The sequence below is a fragment of the Urocitellus parryii genome, chromosome 1 (genome assembly GCF_045843805.1).
Source record: "Urocitellus parryii isolate mUroPar1 chromosome 1, mUroPar1.hap1, whole genome shotgun sequence".
Lineage (NCBI taxonomy): Eukaryota > Metazoa > Chordata > Mammalia > Rodentia > Sciuridae > Urocitellus > Urocitellus parryii.
Genome location: NC_135531.1, coordinates 38,644,947 through 38,656,766, shown reverse-complemented (window position 1 = coordinate 38,656,766; position 11,820 = coordinate 38,644,947). Strand labels below are relative to the sequence as shown.

General features: G+C 35.4%; 1 pseudogene; it reads right to left on the bottom strand.

The window, feature by feature from the left end:
* Window positions 1-4,697: 4,697 nt before the first annotated feature.
* On the bottom strand, window positions 4,698-5,418 carry LOC113180775 (S100P-binding protein pseudogene; annotated as a pseudogene).
* Window positions 5,419-11,820: the final 6,402 nt, after the last annotated feature.

Sequence of the window (11,820 nt, the reverse complement as noted above, 5' to 3'; positions counted from 1 at the left end):
CTGTGCATGTGCACTTGAATGAGATGCACACTGAAGACAGAGCATGGGGGAGAAATCAGTGTGGGTGCTGTGGGGTTGGCATATGACCACCTTATAGCAGAGGTAGTCAGTGTGTTCCAGGAAACTGCTTAGATCAATCTTCTACAGAAATACCATGTAGAATCAGGAAGAAGAGGGTTGATTATATCTGCTTGCCGAAGGCAGGTCTAATTTATATGTATAATCCTGGCTTAATTATTGATAGTGTGTTGCTTCACTCCCCAGGTTTCTAGTTAAATGACAAATCATATGACCCCCTTAGTTAGATTCCCTAGTTCTCTCTCTTGCAGATCTTTTCTTTCTGGTGTCCTGCCCAGCAGGCTGCGAACTGCTCATTAACCCCAAATTCTATTTTCTGTTGTCTAAGCTTAGTGAGATCACAATTATGCACTGTGGACGCACTGAGCCCATACAGAATGGCTGGAGTCATGGTGCAATTTGAGGTTCAACTCCTTTGATCTTTTTTTCATGAATCATAACCTTTTGTTGCCTGTTGTCTAACAGCTAAAAGAATTATGTCAGATATAATGTGTAGGTCACCTTTCTATCACTAAAACAGATACATAAGATAACCAGCTTATAAAAAGAAATGGTTTATTTGGCTCACATTCTTGTAGGTTCCAGATCCTGATTGGTTGACCTCATTGCTTTTGTGCCTACGGCAAGGCAGTATATCATGGTAGTGTGCATGTGGCAGTGCAAAAACCCCTCACCCCATGGGAAGGGGTTGGGATCCTCCTATTTGCTTTAAGGGCATGCCCCATTGACTTTACACCAGTCCACACCTCTTAAAGCTTCCTCTACTTTGAAAGAGTGCTACTCTGGGAAACAACCCTTCAACATGTGGGGAACATTTAAAATCTAAATGATAGCAGTGTTGTTCATATCATATAGGAAGGGCTAGTCTGCTAACAGTTGAACCATGATATTGTGTCTGAAATTTCTAAATTTCATTACATATAACAGCATTTCATTCTTTTTCTTTATTGCTTAGAATTACTTGTTTGGCTAATAAACAACAATGTATTTATTTTATGTGTGTGGATATTTTGATTATTCTAGTTTTTGACTATTATGAATTGTGAATATTATTTGGTAGACATATACACTTATTTTCAATGCACATATATTCTGAGTGGAATTTTTGAGATATACATCATGCTTATATTTTTTTTAGATTTCAACACAGTTTCCTGAAGCATTATTATTATTTTTATTTATTTATTTATTTAATTATTTTAACATGAGCTCTCTTATTATTTTTTGCATTACAATTCTTAATACACCTTTATACCACAATTTATCATGTCTCTGCATACAAGATATGTTGACACCAAATTCACATCTTTATACATGTATTTTGTACAATGATGGATAGCATTATTTTATATTTTAACACCAATGCATGAGTATTTCAGGTTTGATGTTCCCATTAATAATTGATATTTTCAGTTCTTTTAATTTTAGTCACATTGGAGAGAGTGTTGAAAGGCCACAGTTCCTTTTTTCTCTTTTGGTACTAAGGATTGAACCCAGGGGCACCCTACCACTGAGTTACATTCCCAGTTCTTTATATATATATATATATATTTTAATTTTGAGACAGGGTCTCACTAGTTGCTAAGACTGTCCTTGAGCTTACACTCCTCCGGCCTTAACTTCCCAACCTGCTGGGAATACAGGTATGAGCCATCATGCCTGGCTCTGAAACTTCACAATTCTTGATGTTGAATACTTTTTAAAAATTTTATTTCACATTCAATCTTCTTAAACCAAAATAAAATATAAATCTCTAAAATTTATACATTACATCAATAAATTTACATCCTATTTCATAACCAATCATAAATTTAAATGAGATTAAAATGAAAAGTAATATTTTATTGTATATGTTTAACTAATGATAGCATTATACTATACTATTTCTAAAATATCTTGTAATTTTTAAGCTGTTTAACTTTAACCAATTCATTTTACATTGAAATTTCAATTCTTGCATGATATTTTTTAAAAATTCTTAATCTTTCTAGACATTAAATTGTCATATCTTAAAATACTGCATCTACTAAATTCATCACATAAGGAACAAATTCCACTGATTGGTGTTTTGTCTATTATCTGTCTTGTCCATGGCCCTCGGTTGGCACACTATATGCACTGGTGAGCAAGGCATGGTGCATTTCTTCTAATAATGTATGCTCAAAGCAACCATTAGGTGAAAACACCAATGATTACAAAAAAGCATCCCCCAAGTGTTTTTCCAGAGGATACCTTGCTTAAGATAAAATTTGTGAGTGTGTGTGTTGGCTGGTGGGGCGGGGAGAAGAAAACATTTTAAAACACACTGAACAGTTCAAAAAACTTGAGAAACCGATGCTATATAGTAACATAGAATGCACGTTAAATATAAATATCAACTAATATGGGTTTCAGAAAAAGGAGAGTACATATTTACTGTAAGGGTTAAGATCAGCTTCTTCAACTAATATTGTCATTTCAATAAAATGACTGAAATCATCAAAATTCATCTACTACTGGAGTCTTAGCATAGGGTTTAGAAGCCCACCTATTGTTGGACATCTCTGGTGGTAATTGGGGTCTTGGTGTTCCTTTTTTATTATTAATTTTTAAAATTTATATATGACAGTGGAATGAATTACAATTCTTATTACACATATAGAGCACAATTTTTCATATCTCTGGTTGTATATATTGGCTGCACCAATTTGCAGCCCCACCAGCACTTGGTGTTCCTTGATAAGTTTTTGCATCTACACTGTATATTAAGATTGTCTACTTAGTTTTGTTTCTTTCAGATATTATTGATCTGTTATTTTATTTATCTCTCTGTTGGAAAAAATCTAACCTTTTTATTATTGTTTTAGGTTAAAGTAAAATAATATTGTCAGAAGAACATATTCTTATTCTATTTATAATGTTTGCTATATTTAATCATTACACAGTATTGGAAAAGTCTCCAATCTAACTACGTCCTTGCCTTGGTTTCCCTAGTTCCCAGTGGTTGATAATATTTATAAAATTTCAAAAATTGTTACTATTTATTTAAAAGAGTTTCAATAAGCAAAATTAATTATATTATTATTATTATTATGACATCTATCTAAATTAATTGGAGGCTTGAATTACCAGTCTTTTCCCAAGTTCATTTCTAAAGTAGTTAGAACATTTAAGATGGGTTACTCCCATACAAAGACAGGGCTGATTAAACAACACAACCAGAGAGAGGCTACAGCAACTATGAACAACTTTCACAGAGTTAACAGCAGCAGCATGAATGCCAGACTGCAAAACTTCCTAAAATAGTCTAGAGCTGTCTGTAAAGAAAGAATAACAAATTACTAAGATGTCCATTAAGACAGATACACAAATTCTGTCAGCTTTGGTAAGAACATCAAGCCTTATGATCAGGTAATGCTTTTGTGCACATGCTCAGTCACAATACCATTAGACCCATTTGAGTAGTTACGTGAAGCTCTGCATCCAGGCCTGACCCAAAGAAGAGATGGTAACATTCAGGGTCTAAAGGCACCTGTTAACCAATAATGGGAATGGGTACAATTCCAAAGTATCTCCCACAGAAAGGAGGCTCCTTGGCTAGTACCCATAAAGTCAGAATTCAGCAGATGAAACTAAAGACCAACTGATACCTTAATGACATTGGGCAGCTCTTCAATAAAGAGAGCAAAGAGGCTGTTCAAAAGAGGCATATCCATGTCAAAAAGATATACAAACACTGCCTTAAGAACCCTAGAGAGCACAGTGGTCACTGGGGATGAAAAAAAAAAAGAAAATCCTTGAAAGAGGACAGAAGACAGTCACAAGACCACAAGGTATTCAACAGAGGTCAGTCAGCAGTATTCTGTCAGAGTTAAGATGTATAAGATTTGTAAACACTATGTGTAAAATAAGTTTAACAGAATGAGAAGTCAAAAAAATAATAATAAAAATTGGGCTGGGGCTATAGCTCAGTGATAGAGTGCTTGCCTAGCATATGCAAAGCCCTGGGTTCTATCCCCAACACCCAACATGGGAAGCAGAGTAGCTAATAGGTACAGAAAAGAAAGGATTTACATTTTCAATTCATCCTTCCAACAGGATTTCTCTCCTATTCTATCCTACTTAGAATGTCCTGGATTGCCAACTTTAAAATACTGACAGGTATTTTCAGAGATTCAAATTTAAAAAGAGAGATTGTAAAAAGTGACATATATCCATTCACAAGTCATCAACAATAATTAACACTGGTATATAGCCTGGTAAAGAACCTGTTCCTTACAGTAGATTAAAAGATTGACTTCTTTTGGGTACCAGAAGTAGACTTCACTTCTATACAGGGGGGTGTTTTATTGAGCCTGTGTATTTTAGCTTCATGTTGACTTTCAGGAGGCAGCCACCTTCAATTTAAATATAAAAAAAATCACCTTAACACTGCTTAGACACAATACACAGATAGGCACACAAAATCAGGAGTGTCTACATAACAACAACAAAAAAAATTCAAGTCAGCAGTAGGTATTTCCAAAAGGTGACAAGTTCTTTAAATAAAAATCTTGTGAAAAATAAATTCAAAATATATGAAGCAAAATCAGCAGAAAAAAATGAGACGCTGCTCTGATTAGGACATTGCATAGGGACTTTCATTGCTGATGGGATGAGACAAATCGACTGTACAAGTCAGGAAGACGCTGGAACCCATGGTGGCTTGGTTTGTTCCTGTCAACCCACTGATTCAGACTGTATCTTTGCAGAGGTTTCTGTCCGAATAGGGCGTAATTTCACATGGTGAGATCCAAAGGATGCTGCCGATTCATCAAAGCATACAGCTCCTCCAAGGTACCTTGGTTAGAGTCCCCTGGATCTTCTATATGATCAAAGACACTCCTGAGTTAAATTTGCTCCTGCTGTTCTAGATCTGATTGGGAAACTGTCAAAACGTTAGTCCTGGTTTTGGTTTGTAGAACAGAAATGACCTTGCCTAGTCTTCTCTCAAGGACTTTTCATTTCCACAGAATCCTTGTCAAGAACATTTCTGTTTGATGAATTGGAAACTCATTTCACAACTTGATTTATGTGATCCACCATTTTTCCAGGATGACCCCATATTTGGAGTCTCTAAATGTTCTGAGATCTTTCTTCCAAAGAAAAGTGCTCATCTGATGGGTCATCATCTTTCAAAAGCTTATGAATGTCTTCCTCCGTGTAATTGAAATTGTCATCATTATCTTCTCCATCAGACAGCTACAGCAAAGGATCATCCAATTTATCCTCATCCAAGGAACCCCAAGAAAATGGGACATTGTCTTTAGGCAACAAAGAGGTACCAGAAGACTGTTCTGAGGATACTAGTGAGCATGTCATATCTCTGAAAGCCAGGCCAAAGCCTGGATGAACGACTGCGCCTCACTCTGCCACCTGAGCCATTTTATCGCCCCACCCCCACCTCCTGTATTATTATAAAGGTGATATTTTCAATCTTTGTCAGACAAATAGAAAATAGACATGGTTAGTTCCCTAGACAGATTTTACAGGGCTACAGATTTTCTAGGAAATATGAATGGCTGTGATATTCTAGGGGATCTCTTTATTAAAGGTTTTTTTTTTCTTTTCACTTCTATTTAATTTATACAACCACTCCTTTAAAAAACTACCTGCCAAGTGAATAGTGGATATTCACATTACTGTAGAAGTTGGTTAAACAACTTTTATTTTGGAGCATGGTTATCATTGTATGATTTAGCCATTTAAAATTTTATAATGCTCCAATATATTGTATGCTTTAAACATCTAATTATTTTGAACCCTAATACAATTTTGTTATTGGTTGGACAGGAATATTTATTTCTGTGTATTAAAGGGGGAAGTGAATCATGCACTGGTAACTCACTTGCCAGTGTGAAAGTGAGGGCCATCACCTTGGCACCTGGCCCCTATTTTTACTAGATAGTAGACCAGATAACGTGCTGCTTTTATTTATTTATTTATTTGTTTTCATGAACATTTACCATTAATGTTTAAGTAAATGGATTTTGTTTTTCCCAAGATGAGGTTTAATTACTTTTTAGAAACTCAATTTGGGTATGGTGAGACCCTGGGATAGATCATTACTTCCCAAGTACTTCCAAACAAAACAAAACAAAACAAAAAACGAAAAGAGAAACAAACAAAACAAAACAAAACAGAATTTGGTAAGAAATAATTTTTAGTTAAAATGATTTTAATTTAAAGCCTATTGAATATTAACTGATAGCAAAGTTGTTTTCCCAATGGATACGTTTTTGCAGTTAATTCAAAAACTCAGCATACTAAAATTGTATTTATTTTCTAGCCTGCTTTTATTTAATCAGTTGTATGGTTCTCATTCTTAAAAAAAAAAATCTTGCTTCTTACTGTTAAAATTTCAGGACAATTATTTTTGAAATAAAATGAAAATAGACTGATTTCTTAAATCATGCATGAACAACAATCTCCTTATTTAATCCCACCTTCTTGTACTTGAGTCAGTGAGGTGATTGTAGCAATGTCCTTATCTAAAATTTCAAGATGTTTTTTGTTGCATGTAGAGATTCCAATCTGAAAGGAGCTTATTTATGTGTGGCTTTCCTTTTTTTTTCAATTCTCATCTGTGCTTCATATTTAGCTCTTTATTCTCAGACTCCTTTCTTTCTCATCCCTTTCTTTTCATTTTATCCTTCGTCTTTCTTAACTGTTTTCTGGTTGGTATCCCTGTTCAGCTATTCAAAGCATGTTAGTCATTTTCTCTGAATCCTTCTCCTACTTATTTTTTTAGACATTTTTTATACTCCATTTTCTATACATTTTTTATACGCCATTTTTTCAGTAATCATTTACGCGTCATTAGATCTTGTTAGATCTTGTGTGGTTAGCAATGAGGTCATATTAACAGGAAATCTCAGAATTCCTGTTACAGGAATTCACCTATGGTTTTTCAGCTCCTGCCTTCATGGCTATGATATCTGGATCTCATCAAAATACTTTTCTTTGTCATGTACTTTAGGGAGTTCTCAGTCATCGTTCTCACATTTATTTGTGCTTTATCACCTTGATTTTCATGCTCAAGCTAAGTGGTGATGGCTGGACTTCTGGCCCACAGAAATGCTAAGAAGTCGATTACATGTCAGTTTCTCTAAGTAGCCCAAACTACTACAATTACACATTTATTTTCAATTGTTCACAGGACACATTTATATATATTTCCATATATGGGTGTCTTGAAGCCATCTCACATATACCTTATCTCAAATGAAAACATTTTCCATTCCTGAAAGTTTCGTCCCTTCATATTGTATTTAGTATCCTGTCATAACCAAACATCAGTCCTCTCCATTTACTTCATTTTTTCTCAGCCAATAAGTCACCAATGTTAAAAATCTAGAAAAATTCCTTGAAATTAATGCAGATCTTTTATTTTCTTGCTGAAATAATTGAAAGCCTTTCCTTCATCTGATTTTGTTTTTAAAGGATTTTATTAGTGCATTGTAGATCTACTTTTTCGAACTCTAACCAGGGTATCAGATTTTCAAGAATTTGGTTATGTTTTCCAGAAACCTATCAAATCTTTTCTTCTGACCACCCACCCAAACAACAGAAAACAAACAAAACAAATAACCAAATCTGATTATTCTGTTGGTGTTTCTTTATCATTGCCAAAATGATTAAATTCAAAGATCTTAGACAAATAACTACAAACTTAGATGAAATATTTTGAAAAAAGAATCCCATTCTAATCTCTCTCCATTCCAATTGTATTTCTACCTTGACAAATTATTTAGCATTTGTCACCTTCTCTTCCCTTTTCTGCCTGGACATTACCCATTATTTTTACTTCTTTCTTTTTTTTTAATTTTTCACAAACTTTTTTTCAAAGGCTCAGAATAACACTGATAATGTTCTTGACTTAGTGAAGTTTATATTCCTATGGGGAATCAGATAACACTGAAGTAAATATAGACATTCAATATCAAAGCACATTTTAAGAAGAAAATAAATGATATAGAGTGAGAGGGGTGCTATTAGGATAATAGAAGCATATTCCTCCCCCCCTGCCCCCGCAACAGGAGACAAATAAGAAACCTTGATGCTGAGTTGGGGTCAGCCATGGGAGAACCTGGGCCAAAAGATCTCTAGGCAGGGAAAGAGCTGTGGCTATGGTAAAGACAGAGATAAGGTAGAGCCTAGAATGCTTGAGAAGACCCCAGGAGGGAATGAGAAGAAAAATGTGGGCTGCAGAGGTAATGGTAGGGAGTTAGGTTATATTTTAAGTTTGATAACAAACCAGAGAAGTTATATGATTGATTAATGGTTTAAAAATTACTGTGGCAACTTGATAGAAATAAAACCTAGGGAGCACATGACTAGAAAAAGGTAGAAGAGTTGGACCCAGGAAGATAGGTTGGTGACTTTTCCTGGGCAATGGATCCACATAGGCATCTTCTCATTCAGAACACCATTCTGAAGCAGTACCCACAGAGAACACTGATGGCTTGCATCTGAGATGAGGGGCTGGAAGAATGCTGATGAACTCACGTAGATGTGAAGAACACAGAAGAAATAATGACGACTCTTCTTCTTCTTATTTTTGTCTGAGGAACTGAAAGAAAGAAGCCATCATTACTTGAGGTGGAGAAAAACAAAGTAGAAGAGAAAATTGGACAAGGAAAGTGCTGGGCACTGGCTGGGCAAAATAACCCGGGGGGCGGTGACAAGCAACTTGTGAAGGTTGATCCACTGGGGTGCCTCCTTCCCTTAGCAATTTACTTAACACCCCTTCCATATTTTTGTAACAAAGACAATATAACACACCAAGACAAAACAAGACACAAACATACTGTATCAATCCTCTCCATTTTCTCGAAATGGCCATCCTTCCTCTTGTCCTATCTACTTCTAGGGACGAGCAGCTTTGCTCCCGTCCTATCTATTTCTAGGGACAGGCAGTCTTCCTTGTCCCGGGGCTCCCCATACGGGGCCACCATCTGCTGCAGTCCGGCTGGGTTAAATAACTGAGAGGTGACAAGCAACTTGAAGGTTGAATCGGGAACTACTTTACTGCGAGTGAACTCAGCAGGAACTGAGTGAGAACTCAAAGTAGCGGGCACCCGAGATAGCAGGAGCCGCCTCTCTGCCGGACTGCAGAGGTACATATACCCAACTAACTACACACATCTTAACTTAATTAATATCATCTAGACACAGCAGTCAGTCATTAAGGAATCCTCATCATCTTAGTGGCTCGCTGGCGTTGGCTCAGAAACCACTCCTCCTAGCATACTGCCAGGTGCCATCTTAACTTGGTTGTGGCCCTCATCAGGAAAGAATCAAATGTCTTGTGGAAGAAAAGTCTTGTTGACTCTATTAAGTTCTAGACAGTGAGTAATGACACTTTCAACCAGTGATCTCAGGTAGAGTTAGGTCAACTACGTGTTTTTCAGCGCCCTATGCTATAGCTTAGAACTGAATATTTTTCTTCAGAACCCATTTCAAATATCATCTCCATAGGGAAGTCTTTTAAAGTTTAGAGTTTATCTGTGATAGTACAATCTTCTTAAATATAACTCAATTAAAATATTGCAATTATTTTTTGTGCAACAGTGCTCTAAATGGAAGTAGGGCTCCTTGAAGCCAAGGATTACATTGTGGCCATGTTTTGTATATTCTAGAAATATTAGTAAGTTTATAGTTTGCTCAGATATTATTCTAGTAAGAGATGGCTGTCAGCAAGTTTATACTGTCTTCATTATCTTTCTTTATCAGTTAGAGAAACATCTCTGTATATGTGTGCTTTCTACAGGACTTGGCACATAATATTTAAATAAAATGTTTGTGAAATAAATGAAATGTCCCTATCAAACAATGTTTCATTAGTGGCTATTTATATTTACAAAAGTATCAAACAATTGTCTTCTATTATTAATATCTTACATTACAATGGTATGTTTGTCAAGTAATTGATGAACCCATATAGACACCTTATTATTTACTGTAGTCATGTATAAAACTGCTATAGACATTTGTATGTAGATTTTTGTTTTGATATAAGAATGAAAATCATTTGGGCAAATACTTTCCAGTTGTTAAATCCTATAGTAAAATTACATATAATTTTACCAGAAACTGCCAAATTGTCTTCCAAAGTGACTGTAATCAGTTTGCTTTCCCTCCCAGAATAGACCAGAGTCACAATTGCTAGAAATTAGCATAGTCAGGTTTGGATTTTGGCTATTTTAACAGATATGTGATCATACCTCATTTTAATTGGATTTCTAATGAGAAATCATGTTGAGCACATTTTATATGCTCATTTGCTGTCTGTGTATCTTTGGTGAGAGGTCTATTAAGGTCCTTTGCCAATTTTTTAATTGGGTTGTTTGTTCTCTTATTGTTGAATTTTAACAGTTCTTTGGATATTTTGTGCAGTAGCTCTTTATCAGCTATGTCTTTTGCAAATATTTCCCCCAGTTTGTAATGTCACCTTTCGTTCTCTTAATAATAGTTTTTGCAGAGCAGAAGCTTTTTGGTTTTTAATAAAATCCAATTTATCTGTTTTTTTTCATGAATTATACTTTTAGTGATATACCTAAACTCATCACCAAACCCAACTTTCCATAGATTTCCCCTTGCATTTTCTCCTAGAAGTTTTATAATTTTGGGTTTTGCATTAGGTTTGTGATCTTTTCAGATTTATGTTGTGTGTGAGTATGTAAGGTATAGGTCTTTGTTATTTATTTATTTTTGCACATGGCCATTCAGTTGTTTCATTTATCAAAAAAAAAAAATTACATTTGATTCACTGAAATTCCTTAGCATCTTTGTAAAACTCAGTTCACGATAGTTGTGGAGACTGATTTCTGGGCTCTTTTCTGTTCCATTGATTTAGTGTCTTTCTTGGGAGTTGCTGGTGAGAGTTCATGGTAAGTGCACATTGAATTCGTTTCATTTGGGTTCTGTATGTCTTTCCCTAGAAATGAGTCCATTATTTCAGTCAGTGGGACTTTTTCTCACTAAATACCATTCAATTTCTCCTGACTTCCTTTTCTTGGTTAATCTTATAGGTGTATCAATAGCTATTTGGACTTTTGTGGGCCATTCATCTTCATTTTCTTTTTAGATTTTGATTTTAGGGAACCAGAGATTGAACCAGAAGCATTCTACCTCTAAGCCATAATGCCAGCCTTTTTTATTTTGGGAAATATTCTCACTAAGTTTTTGAGGCTGACCTTAAACTTGTAATCTTCCAGTTTCAGCATTTCTGAGTCACTAGTATTATAGCCATGCACCATTACACCCATTCTTCCCTCTCTTTCCATTTGACCTTATTTTATTTAACTTCACTTGTACTCTGGAATCAGCTATCACTTATACTCCAACTCTGAGCTCTACCTATTTCATTAGTTTCATTTCCAACCCTACAGAAATTCAATTTGACAGAGATAACTTTGACTCCCCATGTAAAAAATCAATCTCACAATTTTTCCTCAAAACCCACTTCTTTACTTGCTTGTATCAAAATCCAAAATATTGTCATTAAGTGGCAATCTTGGCATTTTGATTTCATTCCTAATTGTCTCATAAGACCGTCTTGACATGACTTGGCTTTTCTGTCTCCTTTCTACTCTATCTCAGATGTCTCCTGATCATCCTAGCTCCAGGCAATCTGTTTATCTTCTTTTCTGTGCCACATCAATCTTTAGATCCCAGAGGAAGGCATGGCACTAAAGCAGAGTGGGCCATGTTATTCATGTC